Source organism: Haematobia irritans, chromosome 1, assembly GCF_050003625.1.
Source record: "Haematobia irritans isolate KBUSLIRL chromosome 1, ASM5000362v1, whole genome shotgun sequence".
Taxonomy (NCBI): Eukaryota; Metazoa; Arthropoda; class Insecta; order Diptera; family Muscidae; genus Haematobia; species Haematobia irritans.
Genome location: NC_134397.1, coordinates 138,464,115 through 138,480,401, shown reverse-complemented (window position 1 = coordinate 138,480,401; position 16,287 = coordinate 138,464,115). Strand labels below are relative to the sequence as shown.

Here is a 16,287-nt window from a genome sequence, read left to right as displayed (position 1 = left end):
AACTGTCGAGAGCAGCGGTGCCAACTCTGTGGATTTTTCGTGATTTTGACGATTTTAGATGGTAAATTGGGCATGTGACGATTTATGATTTTAATCAACGTAGTTATAAATTGACTATTTTTGAAAATGTGCGTTTCAAGTTTCCTTTCAGTGTTTTTATTACGTGTTTTTAGTTGTAATGTAAATATCAATACTAAAAAATATGCTTAACATACTCTCTCTGCCACAATCTTAATTGGATTGAATTAAAATATAAAACAACTGAAGCTTTGATTATTCTGGGGGGGCAAGAACTATTCTGGGGGGCACCCCCCTAGCTACGCCAATGGATATAGCCCCCATTTACATCGATCTCCCGATTTGATATTTGGGTTTCTATAAAGCTTAAGGGATCTATATGATAATAAATGTAAATAAAAAAAAAACTATATTAAATTAAGAAAAATCTTTTTGATCCCCGTTTTGATCACATAATATTATATGATCAAATATGATCCTACTACTTGAGGATGTATAAATCTTTATCGCGCGACCCTTATGAGTTTCCATCATTTAAATTGAATTGTTTTTAAAGCCTTTTCGTGCTAGAATATTAGGTGGGGGAATTAAAATCAAATAAAGAAAAATGAATTTAATTACCTTTATTTAATGCCAATAAAATGTTGCCTGCTGTGCTATCCCCTAATGAGGATTTGTTGTAAGCATTGGAATCCTTTATGGGTTGGTCACTATTCGTGCGTATATATGATGAGCGTTGGAAAATGTATCTGTTACACTATTGTGTGTGTGTGTGTATGTAAACCGTTAGTTATGTTTTGACTGCACAGGATACAACTTTCACTGCTTCCACTGATTGTCTGTATGAGTAAATGAAAAGAAAATTTGGGGTTATTTCCGTTTCCTTTTTTCGTATGTGTTTGTTTGTTAGATTCTTATTATTATTTTGGGTTCCATGAAATTTTTATTTTTAACCTTTAAACCTGGTTACATATGTTGGGCTATGACGATAAAGACCATGGAATCTACGTCATTTTGATCTCTTGATATTCTCCTTACACGAAAGCACTTCAAAATTTGAAATAAAAACTAGAACTATGCCGCTATTCGCATGTATCTTATCATTTTTATTTTTTAGTTGTGTTTGTTTTTCGTTATTTGATTTAGTCAACTTTTTTCGCTATTTTATTTTGTATTTTAGCCGTAACATTAAAAGTCAGATACATTTTACTGGGATTATGTCAGGATTTTTATGTACAATGCAACAATACTAAACTGCAATAAAAAAGTGATGAAGATGTTTAATAATTTAAAAGTCAGTCTACAAGTGTATAAAATGTAAGACAAGTGATTTTTATATGAGTATAAATAAAAATATCATTTTTATACCCTCCACCATAGGATGGGGGTATATTAACTTTGTCATTCCGTTTGTAACACATCGAAATATTGCTCTAAGACCCCATAAAGTATATATTCTGGGTTGTTGTGAAATTCTGAGTCGATCTAAGCATGTCCGTCCGCCGGTCCGTCTGTTGAAATCACGCTAACTTCCGAACAAAATAAGCTATCGACTTGAAACTAGGCACAAGTAGTTGTCGGATGGTATATCGGTCCACTTTTACGTATAGCCCCCATATAAACGGACCCCCAGATTTGGCTTGCGGAACCTCTAAGAGAAGCAAATTTCATCCGATCTGGCTGAAATTTGGAACATGGTGTTTGTATATGGTCTCTAACAACCATGGAAAAATTGGTCCACATCGGTCCATAATTATATATAGCCCCCATATAAACCAACCCCCAGATTTGGCTTGGGGAGCCTCTTAGAGAAGAAAATTTCATCCAATCCGGTTGAAATGTGGTACATGGTGTTGGTATATGGTCTCTAACAACCATGCAAAAATTGGTCCATATCGGTCCATAATTATATATAGCCCCCATATAAATCGATCCGAAGATTTGGATTGCGAAGCCTCTAAGAGAAGCAAATTTCATCCGATCCGGTTCAAATTTGGTACGTGGTTCATAATCATGGTTGCCACTCGAGCCAAAAATAATCTACCAAAATTTTATTTCTATAGAAAATTTTGTTAAAATTTTATTTCTATAGAAAATTTTTGTTTAAATTTTATTTCTATAGAAAATTTAGTAAAAATTTTATTTCTATAGAATATTTTTTCCAAATTTTATTTCTATAGATTTTTTTTCCAAATTTTACTTCTATAGAAAATGTCAAAATTTTATTTCTATAGAAAATCTTGTCAAAACTTTATTTCTATAGAAAATTTAGTCAAAATTTTATTTCTATAGAAAATTTTGTTAAAATTTTATTTCTATAGAAAAGTTTGTTAAAATTTTATTTCTGTAGAAAATTTTGTTAAAATTTTTTTATGTCTATAGAAAATTTTGTCAAACTGAATTACATACGTATTTGATCGATCTCTTTTGATTTAATATAACCACGTATAGACTTACATACAATTTAGAAGACGGTGTTAGGAGGTTTTAAGATACCTTGCCATCGGCGAGCGTTACCGCAACTTACGTAATTCGATTGTGGATGGCAGTGTTTAGAAGAAGTTTCTACGCAATCCATGGTGGAGGGTACATAAGCTTCGGCCTGGCCGTACATACGTGTTATATATAATAACTAATATACTCGTATAATTCAAAATTTTGAAGAAGTAAAATTGTTTGTTAAAAAATAAATAAAATAAAAATTCTCAATTTAAGATAGATGGTGATAAAAAAACTTGGATTCTAACTAGTCAAGAAAAGTTGGGAGATCAAACAATATTGGGTCATATTATAAAATGGACCGATGTTAATCTTCTTCATAAAAAGAGGTGAGGCCCTACAAAATGAGACCCAAATTTGAATGAAGCAAAGATCATTTTTTAAATATTACTGGGTACCAAAATAGTAGAGAAAAATAAGACTTTGAATATCAAAAAAATTAAAAGTGTTTATACATCTTTTTTGGTCTCTGGGAATTTAGAATCGAAAACTAAATAAGGAAATTTTTGGATTTTTCATTTTTATACCCACCACCATAGGATGGTGATGGGGGTATAATAAGTTTGCCATTCCGTTTGTAACACATCGAAATATTGGTTTCCGAATATATAAAGTATATATATTCGGGGAGAAATTCTAAGACGATATAACGATGTCCGTGTCTGTCTGGATGTGTTTTGTAATCACTCTATAGCCTTCAATAATAAAGCAAACTGGTTTTTTATCTCCAAGCAGGTCAAGTTCAAAAATGGGCTATATCGGTCCATGTTTCGACATCGCCCCCATATAAACCGAACCCCCGATTTGACTAATTTTTGCCATGGAAGCTACAATTTTCATCCGATTTCCTTGGAATTTGAAATCTAAAGGTACTTTAGTTAAGAGTTGTGCTAAATTTGGTATATATCGGTCCATGGTTTGATATAGCCCCCATATAGACCGAGCTCCCGATTTGACTTCTGGAGGCCATTGAAGGTAAAATTTTAATCCGATTAGCTTGAAATTTGAAATCAAGAGGTACTTTAAGTCAGTTAAGAGTTTTGCTAAATTTGGTATATATCGGTCCATGGTTTGATATAGCCCCCACATAGACCTATCTCCCGATTTGACTTCTTAAGGGCATAGAAGGCACAATTTTCAATCAATTTGGCTGAAATCTTAAAACCAGAGGTATTTTAGGTTTATAAAGAGCTGCGCCAAGTTTTGTATAAATCGGTCCATGTTTTCATTTTGCGTCCATATAGACCGAGCTCCCGATTTGACTTCTGGAGGGCATGTGGCTTCAATTTTCATCCGATTTAATTGAAATTTTAAATCTAGGTACTTTAAGTCAGTTAAGAGTTGTGCTAAATTTGATATATATGTTTTGGTATAGCACCCATATAGATCGAGCTTTCGATTTGACCATTTTCCGATACGGATCCAGTCAAAATTGAGCTAGATAGATTGCGGACAACAAAGGTGATCTCTTTAAACCACAATACAAATGTTGAAGATGAAATAATTTTGCAATAATAAAAAAATCCAATGTTAATAGAATTTCTCTGCATTTCCATGGGGGTGGGTATTTAAGCATCGACCGGGCCGTACTTAACCCTGCTCTTACTTGTTTTATATTCCGGTTGTAACTGATATAAACAAAATCACTATGACGTAAAAACAAGTAAGTAAAGTAGAAAGTTTGGCGCAGCCGACTATGTAATACCCTAAACCACCCCTACTGAATTAAAAAACATTGGGTGGTTTTTAACAGGTTTGGTTGACATTGTGCATAGTTCCAATATATATACGACCTATAGCTAAATCTGAACCGAGTTCCATGATTTTCTGCACATATACTAAGTACTATAGAAGATTGGAGAAAGGCAACTTTGAGTAAGATCGGTTGATAAATAAGGGTGTTATGACCATATTGGCCAATTCTAATTCTACTCCCTGTGCAAAATTTCAACTAAATCGGAGCAAAAAATTGGCCTCTTTGGTCATATGAGTGTAAATCGGGCGAAAGTTGTATATGGGAGCTATATCTAAATCTGAACCGATTTCAACCAAATTTGGCACGCATAGCTACAATGCTAATTCTACTCTCTGTGCAAAATTTCAATTAAATCGGAGTAAAAGATTGGCCACAGTGGTCATATGAGTGTAAATCGGGCGAACGATATATATGGGAGCTATATCTAAATCTGAACCGATATCAAAAAATTTGGCACACTTGATTACACTGCTAATTGTACTCCTAGTGCAAAATTTCAACCAAATTGGGGTAAATCTCTGGCTTCTGGGACCGTATTAGTCCATATCGGGCGAAAGATATATATGGGAGCTAAATCTAAATCTGAACCGATTTAAATAAAATTTGGCACACTTGACTAGAGTACTAATTGTTTTTCTTGTGCAAAATTTTAAGCAAATTAGGGTAAAACTCTGGCTTCTGGGGCCATATAAGTCCATATCGGGAGAAATATATATATATTGGAGCTATATCTAAATCTGAACCGATTTCTTCCAAAATCAATAGGGTTCTATTCTGAGCCAAAACACATACTTATGCCAAATTTGAAGTCGATTGGACTAAAACTGCGACCTAGACTTTGATTACAAAAATGTGTTCACGGACAGACGGTCATGGCTATATCGACTCAGGAGCCCACCCTGAGCATTTTTGCCAAAGACACCATGTGTCTATCTCGTCCCCTTCTGGGTGTTGCAAACATATGCACTAACTTATAATACCCTGTTCCACAGTGTGGCGCAGGGTATAACAAGGAAAGTCTAAAATCGGGCGGATCCGACTATATTATACCCTGCACCATTTTGTAGATCCACATTTTCGATACCATATCAAATCCGTCAAATGTGTTGGGTGCTATATACAAAGGTTTTTCTTTGATCTAGCATAATTTGTTAGACTTCTATAGACTTAAAATTTAAGTCGGCTAATACCCTGATGTGGAACAAAATGTTAGTAAAAAACAAGTAAGGAAAGTCTAAAGTCTAGTGCAAAATTTCAACCAAATTGGGCCAAAACTCTCGCTTCTGGGTCCATATAGGTGCATATCGGGCGAAAAATATATATGGGAGTATATCTAAATCTGAACCGATTTCAACCAAATTTGGCTCGCATAACTACAATGCTAAATCTACTCCCTGTGCAAAATTTCAACCAAATTGGGCCAAAACTCTGGCTTTTAGGACCATATTAGCCCATATCGGGCGAAAGATATATATGGAAGCTATATCTAAATCTGAACCGATTTCAATCAAATTTTACACACTTGACTATACTACTAATTGTACTCCTAGTGCAAAATTTCAACCAAATTCGGCCAAAAATCTGGCTTCTGGGGCCATATAAGCCCATATCGGGCGAAAGATATATATGAGAGCTATATCTAAATCTGAACCGATTTCAATCAAATTTTGCACACTTGACTATACGACTAAGTGTTATGTGTGTACAAAATTTCAAGCAAATCGGTATAAAACTCTGGCTGCTGGGTCCATATTAGTGCATATCGGGCGAAAGATATATATGGGAGCTATATCTAAATCTGAACCGATTTCTTCCAAAATCAAACCCAAAATAGGAACATGTGCCAAATTTGAAGGCGATTGGGCTTAAATTGCGACCTAGACTTTGATCACAAAAATGTGTTCACAGACAGACGGACAGACGGACATGGTTATATCGACTCAGGGACCCACCCTGAGCATTATTGCCAAAGACACCATGTGTCTATCTCGTCTCCTTCTGGGTGTTACAAACATATGCACTAACTTATAATACCCTGTTCCACAGTGTGGCGCAGGGTATAAATATGGGAAGCATTTAAATCTGAAGCAATTTTTAGGCAACTTTCCAAATGTGTATTTATGATTTATCGGTCGATAGATACATATGTTATTAGAAGTATAGGATAATTGGAGTTATTTTTACAAGTTTTGGGCTTAGCAGTGGCGTTTTTACAAGGAAAATGTGGGTATTTTGGCCAATTTTTCCGAAATCAGAAAAACGTATATAAGAGAGCTATATCTAAATCTGAACCGATTTCAACCAAATTTGGCATACATAGCTACAATGTTAATTCTACTCTCTGTGCAAAATTTCACTTAAATCGGATCACAAATTTGACCTCTGGGGTCATATGAGTGTAAATCGGACGAAATATATATATGGGAGCTATATCTAAATCTGAACCTATTTCTTACAAAATCAATAGGGTTCTTTCTGACCCAAAACACATCCAAATTTGAAGTCGATTGGACTAATACTGTGACCACATTTTTGATTTAAAGAAATCGTCCTTAAATTACCTGAAATATTGAATTTTTAGATTTAAAATAAAAACGCTTCAAATATAGGCTAAGACTTATTTTGAGGATTTAGCATTTTTGGTTTAAAGTTTTTATTTGGAATTAAGAAAACAGTTTTTACTTTGAGATATCCGTTATAGTTTGAATTTTCATACCCTCCACCATAGGATGGGGGGGTATATTAACTTTGTCATTCCGTTTGTAACACATCGAAATATTGATCTCAGACCCCATAAAGTATATATATTCTGGGTCGTGGTGAAATTCTGAGTCGATCTGAGCATGTCCGTCCGTCTGCTGAAATCACGCTAACTTTCGAACGAAACAAGCTATCGACTTGAAACTTGGCACAAGTAGTTGTTATTGATGTAGGTCGGATGGTATTGCAAATGGGCCATATCGGTCCACTTTTACGTATAGCCCCCATATAAACGGACCAAATTTGGTTTGCGAAGCCTCTAAGAGAAGCAAATTTCCTTCGATCCGGCTGAAATTTGGTACATTTCCTCCTTAGTATATGGTCTCTAACAACCATGTAAAAATTGGTCCACATCGGTCCATAATTATATATTGCCCCCATATAAACCGATCCCCAGATTTGGCTTGCGGAGCCTCTAAGAGAAGCAAATTTCATCCGATCCGGCTGAAATTTGGTACATGGTATTAGTATATGGTTTCTAACAACCATGCAAAAATTGGTCCACATCGGTCCATAATTATATATAGCCCCCATATAAACCGATCCCCCGATTTGGCTTGCGGAGCCTCTAAGAGAAGCAAATTTCATCCGATCCGGCCGAAATTTGGTACATGATGTTAGTATATGGTATCCAACAACCATGCAGGAATTGGTTCCTATCATTCCATAATTATATATAGCTCTCATATAAACCGATCGCCAGATTTGACCTCCGGTGCGTTTTGGAGAAGAAAAATTCATCAGATCTGGTTGAAATTTGGTACGTAGTGGTAGTATATGATATTTAACAACCATGCCAAAAGTAGTCAATATTAGTCCATAATCATTTATAGCCCCCATAAAAACCGATCCCGAGATTTGGTTTTGGAGCCTCTTGGGGGAGCAAATTTCATCCGAGTGAGTTGAAATTTGTGGATGACAGTCTTTCGTAGAAGTTTCTACGCAATCCATGGTGGAGGGTACATAAGATTCGACCTGGCCGAACTTACGGCCGTATATACTTGTTTAAACTGGCATTTGTTTGTACGCGGATAACTTTATTAATAAACCACGAAATGAGAAAATGAGATCTGAATTCCAATTTTAATTTTAGATTTAAGATCAGATAGGTCGCCAAAAAAATGTTTTTATTTTAAAGAAGCCGCATGTTTGGCTTGGAATCAATACCAAAATCCTTAACGAAAGGTCAAAATCTGTGGATCCAAGCAAACATTTTTTGAGTGAAGGCACCATGTGTCTATTTCCTCTACTTCTGAATATTGCAAACATAGGCCATAACTTACACCGAAAAAAAGTAAACTGTTTTATAGAAAGAATGAACTACCTCGCACGAAAATTGAACTAAATTGTACTCCACATTTTGAGATTTCCACAAAGCGTTGTTAAAACCAGGAAAATTTAATGCCCTTTTGTACTTTTTAACTGCAGTTCACGAAATTACATCCTCTCATAGAAGAAAAACTTAACTAAAAGTAAAGAAGAAAAACATTGGCGCCAAATCATGAGCATTTTAACCATACAGTAGTTCATTCTTATTATTTTTGGGAATCGTACGAAAATCTTCTTTTGCTTTAGTTCATATTGAACTTATGTGTACGGTCATTGAACTTTATACCCACATTTAGTTAATAAAATATTTGAGGCATACTTAAAAAAAGTAAGATTTCATTAAGCTGTGGGAAATTTCGATAAAAATAATAAAATTTAACTTTTAGCAAATAATTTTTTCCAATAAAAATAATTTAGCGTTAGTTTAACTACGAAAATTTTTTTCTGTGTATAATACTCTGTTAACCAGTGTTCAGCAGGGTTAGAAATCGGGAATGTGCAGCGAAGCGGACTAGTCTCAAATAAATTTTAATAAAAACTAGTTCAATTTTCGCACGAGGCAGTTTTTCCATAAAATAATTTTCTTTTTTTTCCAGTGTATGATATTATGAATTCAATGAGGTTATACCAAATTTCTATTATTTTTATATGAAATAGCCCATAGAATAGTCATATCTTGACAAATGTGAACATATTTGGTTTTGAAATTTTATTTACTTAACAGTTGTCAGTTGTGGAAGTTTGAATACAAATTCCAAAGACAATTAAAAGAACTTATGGTCACTTTATTTAGCTTAGCAAATATAATGACATGAAATGCTTTCGCACTTTGACACGTAGATTTCCAAATAGAAAATAACTTTGTCGATTAGTATCGTTTAATGAAAGTTTTATATATGCACCTTACTGTTCTCGAAAATGTCAATGTAAACGAATTAAATTTCCATGTGTACTAGTAGAAATTTAAAAAAATAAAATGACCTTTAAGCAATTTCACTAAATGACCTAGCGATGTTCCAATTTTTAAACCCATCACTACTCTATGGGACTGGGTATTATAAGTAAGTGCATCAAATTGCAAGACCAACACTGAAAAAAAATATTGACCTCATATAAAAGACTATGCAATCTAAATTTAAGGAAATTCACACAATTTGAAGGACAAATTTCAAAGAAAGTTTTATTAATAGAAATCTTTGCTCTAACAATTTTTGTAATTAAATTTAGAACACTAATATTTGAAATTTGCATACCTGCGTTGAGATTGTGTGTCTTTGAAGTAGAGAAAATTTTCCTCAAAAAAAAAAAAAAAATAAATTTATAATAAAAATTTATATTAACCAAGATTGTGAGTTTTGGATCTTTATATTTTCGGTTTACATTTTTGTTTTCTATTTCTATACCCTAAACCACATACACTCATAGCAAAAATCTGCTAAGTCGATGATTGCTGTCATATTTTTGTACTTCAGGGTCTAACGAACAACAAATTATAACATTTTTAGGTTAGAAAATTTTCCCCTAAGCCTATTTAAGAACCAAAAGCAGTTTCTGGTATATTTTTGCACTGTAATATACTTACAAGCTCCTAAATGCGATCAGCAAACATTTTATTTGCTTCTGTGCCTCAATTTGATAAATATTAAAATTTTTGGGCAAATATTATATATTCATAAAACATTGTTTTAATTATGTGACGATAGCCCCTAAGTTGTAATTTTTATTTGTTTCAGCCACACTAAAACATGTTTTAGTGTAATCGAGCTTAAAAATAACCGACAATGTTTGTTATTTCAGCAGACAGTGACTGCTATCCCTTTTTCAGCAGACTTTACTGCTGTTTCTACTTAGAAAAAAAAAAATATTCATATAATCTCATGTGTAGAAAATTTTATTTATGCATAGGTATGTATACAATATTTTTATAATATTAAATTGAGCCGACGGGCTTTTTGGGCAGCAAATAAATCAATGACTTCTTCAGTCGGCACATTTATTCGGCGATGAACCGACATTAATGCCAATCCATTGAGTCTACTCTCGCTAGTCGAATTTCTAAGATACGTCTTTAATCTCTTCATTGTTGAAAATGAAAGTTCGGATGAGTACGTAGTAGCTGCAGGGATGGAATATGCAGTACTATAGTACTTTTTTCAATACTTTTTCACCCCGGTCAGTACCGTAGAACCTTTTGTGTAGACATTTTTGAGTCGATATCAGATTTATGGTACAATATCTTTGACAAAATATTTTACTATTTTGAGAAAGTCATTATCAACCTTATTTGCTAATAGTCTTTTACAAATATGGCAAAACAGACATGTTCATGTGGGAAGAAAATCTCGATTTTGTAAGAGACATAGTCAAAAACAGGATTTTATTGATCTTCAAGAATGTTTTAGTCGAAAAAAGAATGCGATTCTATATTATCGATTTTTTATTTCGGTAGAAAATGTTGTCAAAATTTTATTTCAATTGAAAATTTTGTAAAAATTTTATTTCTATAGGAAATTTTTGAAAAATTTTATTTCTATAGAAAAAATTTTGCAACATTTTTTTCTACAGAATTTTTTTGCAAAATTTTATTTCTATAGAAAATTTTTGCAAAATTTTATTTATATAGAAAATTTTGTCAAAATTTTATATTCTTTAAAATGTAGTCTCTTGATAATAATTTTCCAGTGAAATTTTTGTTGAAATTTAGTAAAAAGTACCTTTCCGCTCAAAAAATACCTTTTTTGTACTTTCTTAAAAATTGTATTTTCCATCCCTGAGTAACTGGCAAAGTGACCAAAACTTTTAAAAGAATATGCACGTTTGGAAATATCTCTTTATTGCACTCTCCAAGTGCTTCCATCGCTGAATTAGGCAGGTTCTTTTCGCAGGTTTTGCGCCATTTCATTTACACATGTGTGTTTGGCTGTTTCGTTGTTGTTGCTATGGCTAAACAAAGCGAGTCATGTTCACAAAAAGAACAACAAACACAAATAAAAAGCAGAAAGACACTTTCCAAAAATGAAATTTGTTGTGCGAGAACAAAAATAATTTGTTTTTTCGACCGTCGTTTGACGGACTTTTCAACTAATATTCTATGATTTGTGCAAGTTTTATAGGTAAGCGTCAGCGTTGCCAATTTAGCTTTTTCCCGCTAGATTTGGCTTTTTTTGAAGACGTTTAGCGGGAAAAAAATGCATTTAGCTTTTAGCTTTTTTTCTGGCTTTTTTTCATGACCCTTTTAGCTATTTTTGGCTTTTTTATTTTCGACATGTTCCTATTGAAATATGGTTAAAACTTCGTTTTTATCAAAGTCTTGCTGCCAGAATAATGTTTTCCACACATTTCAAAGATCAATTGAAGCCTTAATAATTATTCCAGCCATTATGCGGGCATTTTTGCAGCAAATACACCTTGTGGTAAAGTCTTTTCCTTAAAAGTTATCGTGAATTTTAAATTTACTATTACTATACAAATTCCTTATATAAACTGTCAGTAAATTATTAGGAATAAAAGCTTTTGACTCGTTTATCCTTTTTATGTTATTATAATACGTATTCTAAAGTTATTATATTACTAAATTAAAACAGTAGATGTGAATTGCTTTGTACACTGAAAAAATATTGTCGTGAGGCCAAAGATGTCATGTCTTTAAAATACGAACGCGAATTTTGGTTATAATAGCATTTGTGAATTTCTCTTATGTAAACTGCTTTCCTTGTCCAAAAGCCGATAAAATCGTTTTGTCCTTATAGTTAAGTGATTCAACTTAAAAATGGGTATCTTTTCATGAAAGAAGGCTAGGGTCAATTCTAAAAAATTCTTAAAATTAATTAAATGGTCTTTAAATTTGTGGAGTTTTATTATCTTGACCACAAACCAAAATAGCGTTCAAAAATAGAAGAGGTTGTTCAACATTTTATTTTAAAAACGTATACACAGAATAATTTCTACTTAAAGTCGAGTCTGAATTTGAAAATTTAAGTTATCGTTAACACGTTTTTAAAGCACTGTGATAGCTCATGAAGAAAAAGCTGAAAAAACGAATAAATTCAAAATTGACACGGAATCAATACAAAAATCATTAGTGTACAAAATCTTTGGAACCGAACATAGAAATAATTAAGGAAATAAAGTTTTGAATATGGTATTATTTTTTTTTAACATCAAAAAATGCAATAAAAAAAATTCGTAGTGATAGGATCAAAACAAATCTGCTATTTATTAATGGAATGGATTTACATTTACGAAAATTGGACAACAATAGGTTTGTATGGGAAATTTTCGAATAAAAGTTATTCAGTATAAACTTGCAAGACAGTTAGAATGGGTTTTATTCTCTTGGGTAATATTAGGAAAAGTGTACACGATCACGAATTTATCATTAATTCAGTTAAAACGAAATATAATGATATTTTCTAATGCAGTTCTATGTGACATTGGACTTGTTGATGAATAACTAGCTGATAATTGCAAGTTTACCGGGAAAAAAAGTTTTTACTAGGAAATATAAATGAAGGACTTCCAGAAAAAAATTTGTACGCAAACAAAGCTAAAATGACTAATATGACGAGTACGCAAACAGAGATAATATGACTTAGATTTTCTTACAGTCTCACAGAAATGGAAATAAAATGAATACAATTAAAATAATATGCATTTTAATTGAAATAAAGTCTTTAAGTTTGTTAAATCTCAATCAAAAATGTGACTTTTGATATAAAAAAGTTTAGCTTTTTTTCTAGCTATTTTTAAACATTTTTTAGCTTTTTTTGGCTAGTTTTTTGGACAAATCTAGCGGTTTTTGGTGAAACAATTCTGGCAACGCTGGTAAGCGTTTTTCAAAATAAAACCTTCAGCTTTTCTTCAACATCTTCGATAAGATTTTTCTATGCAGCTAAAAATATATATTTATTTATATAAAAATATTCATTCATTCCGGGGGGGGGGGGTTGATCCCCCTCATCCCCCCCTGGATACGGCCTTGCCTTTCGGACTCGGGTATAAAAAGGAGGTCCCTTGTCAATGAGCTTAACATAGAATCGGGCAGCACTCAGTTGTAAGAAAGAATTTCACCACTGTGGTATCACTATGGACTGAATAGTCTAAGTGAGGCTGAAATATCGGGCTGCCACTATACCTAACTACCTAAAATTGTCTTTAGTTTAAAGGAGGCGAAATTTTGGCCCGGACTCAATACCAAAATCTCTATGGGAGGGTTAAAATCTTTAGATTCAGGTACACTTTTTTGAAGTACAGAAGAGAACAATCTATATTCTATACTCCAATCAATTTCAAATTCGGCACATGTCGATATTTTGGGGTCAGAAGCGATTAATATACAGTTTGCTATAAATCATTTCAGATTTTTAAATAATTCCGGTTTTCGCCCATGTGCTAGTATCTGATTTAAATTTAATTGAAATGTTATACAAGGAGTAGAATTTGCATAATAATGAAATTTTGTAATGAATGCCGCAAATGCAATATTTGGTATGACGCCCACCTTCTCTCTTATTGTTCTCGGTTTAACCTGAGAAGAGTAATTTTTTATATGAATCATGCAAAACTAACAAATTGAGGCCATTATCTACTCCCAAAATATTTTCCATTATGTTCAGCGCAACGTCTCTCATTGTTACACATTTCAAGTTCGTCTTAAGTTTTTCAAGGTTTACAAGAAGGAAAGGGCCTTTAAAACACTGAACTATGAACTTTTCCATGGGTAGTTAGTCGTCCAAACCCAAAGCGTTTATAATTTAATTGTAGAAAATGAATTCCCAAAATATCATGCGATTCCTTCATCTTTCATACCTAGATATTTGTGTAAAAATATGACTCTTGTAGATACCATCAGGGAGCAACTGAAACAATAGACAATAGGGGAGACATAGGCACAGACAGCCACAAAGTGGGCAATAAAAATTTCATGAGATATACTCATACCTGATGGTTTTGATGGCAACAAATTTTGTTCCACCTTGAACATTACAGGTACATACATACATTGGGGTGGAATGTTTTGTGGCGACAAAATGAAATCACTGATTGACCATCAAAAATATTGCGAAGGTCCTCTAAGATCTTGGTTTAACCATAGCCACCACACAGAGGAAAAAAGTAAACTATGTTATGGGCAATGAATGAATCTCATTCGAAAATTGAACTAAATAGCATTCCAAATTTTTAGATTAATTAAATTAACAAAAATTTACTGACATTTTTGGATTTTTAACAACCATTTTCGAAATTTGTCCTTCTCGAAAACAAAACTGAACTAAAACTAAACAAATCAAAGGCGCCAGAATATTACGCCATTTTAACCACTCTGTAGTTCATTCCCACTATTTGTGAGAAATGTACGAAAAATTTATTCTGTTTAAGTTAGCATTGAACTTATTTGTATTATCAATGACATTTTACCGGCATTTATTTCATACAATAAAAAAAAGTTCGTTGGACTGGGGAATATTTCTTACAAAATTAAAAAAATAAACTAAAACCAACAAATATGTTTTGCTATAAATATAATTTATCATTTTAGCATCAGTTTAACAACGAACTTTTTTTCTGTGCATCATTTCAAAATCCTCGCTTGCCTTTATCATGTTTTGGAGTAAGGTGGCAACCATAGTTCTCAATATCTAAGGGCCACGGAAGTTTCACTATCAAGAATCCTAAGATTCATGAAGTGACATTTGATTGCCTAAACAGAGAGAAGAGTTTTCTATTGTGTGGAACGAAATTTTAACCCATGGTAAAGGGTGATACGGTCAAAATTTGGTCAAGGGAAAACGCGTGTAAATCGGTGAAATCGTTTATTTAAAAAATTAAATTAAATTTCTTTTTCAAGTTCAATTAGTATAAAATTCAGGAAAAATATTCAGTTAGGCTTTCGCTTTTCCAAATCCGAATTGCCGGGCCTCACGCTTGACACCTGCCATCAGATTTTGTACAGCCACCTTGTTCACCTTCTTCGCCGCAGAAAGCCAGTTTGCCTTGAACTGCTGCTCATCCTTAGCAGTTTTTTTGGTCTTCTTTAGGTTCCGCTTGACAATAGCCCAGTATTTCTCAATTGGGCGGAGCTCTGGCGTGTTGGGAGGGTTCTTGTCCTTGGGAACCACCTGCACGTTGTTGGCGGCGTTCCACTCCATGGTCTTTTTACCGTAATGGCAAGATGCCAAATCCGGCCGAAACAGTACGGAACAACCGTGTTTCTTCAGGAAAGGCAGCAGACGTTTATTCAAATACTCTTTCACGTAAATTTCTTGGTTGACAGTCCCGGAAGCTATGAAAATGCTGCTTTTCAAGCCACAGGTACAGATGGCTTGCCAAACCAGATATTTCTTTGCGAACTTTTACAGTTTTATGTGCTTGAAAATATCTGCTACCTTTCCCCTTCCTTTTGCCGTATAAAACTCCTGTCCCGGAAGCTGTTTGTAGTCGGCTTTGACGTAGGTTTCGTCGTCCATTACCACGCAGTCAAACTTCGTCAGCATCGTCGTGTACAGCCTCCGGGATCGCGCTTTGGCCGTCGTATTTTGTTTATCATCGCGATTTGGAGTCACTACCTCCTTGTAAGTCGATAGTCCGGCTCGATGCACGGTTGTAGACGATACACCCAGCTTATATGCAGCATCTCGGAGAGAGAGGTTAGGGTTTCGCTTGAAACTACCGGCAACTCTCTTTGTCGTCTCAGTGGCTTCCGGTTTTCGATTTCCTCCCGATCCAGACTTCCTGGCTGTCGACAAATGTTCCCCAAACACTTTAATTACATTTGTAACGGTTGCTTTGGCAACTTTTTGCGATTTTGCCAATTTGTTTTTTCGACCGTCGTTTGACGGACTTTTCAACTAATATTCTATGATTTGTGCAAGTTTTATAGGTAAGCGTCAGCGTTGCCAATTTAGCTTTTTCCCGCTAGATTTGGC

At 33.8% G+C, this 16,287-nt stretch overlaps 1 long non-coding RNA gene across 2 annotated transcripts in view; it reads right to left on the bottom strand.

Annotated features, from left to right (window-relative positions):
• Positions 1-379: 379 nt before the first annotated feature.
• The window catches only part of LOC142242528 (uncharacterized), a 28,049-nt gene continuing 12,141 nt past the window's right edge, over positions 380-16,287 (bottom strand). The window contains exons 2-3 of one of the 2 annotated variants that reach the window (XR_012724143.1): positions 640-1,272; positions 380-584 (exon numbers count right to left, since the gene is read on the bottom strand). This is a non-coding gene — a long non-coding RNA (uncharacterized LOC142242528). The remainder of the gene's footprint in view (positions 585-639; positions 1,273-16,287) is intronic. The other variant, XR_012724140.1, reaches the window with a different exon arrangement.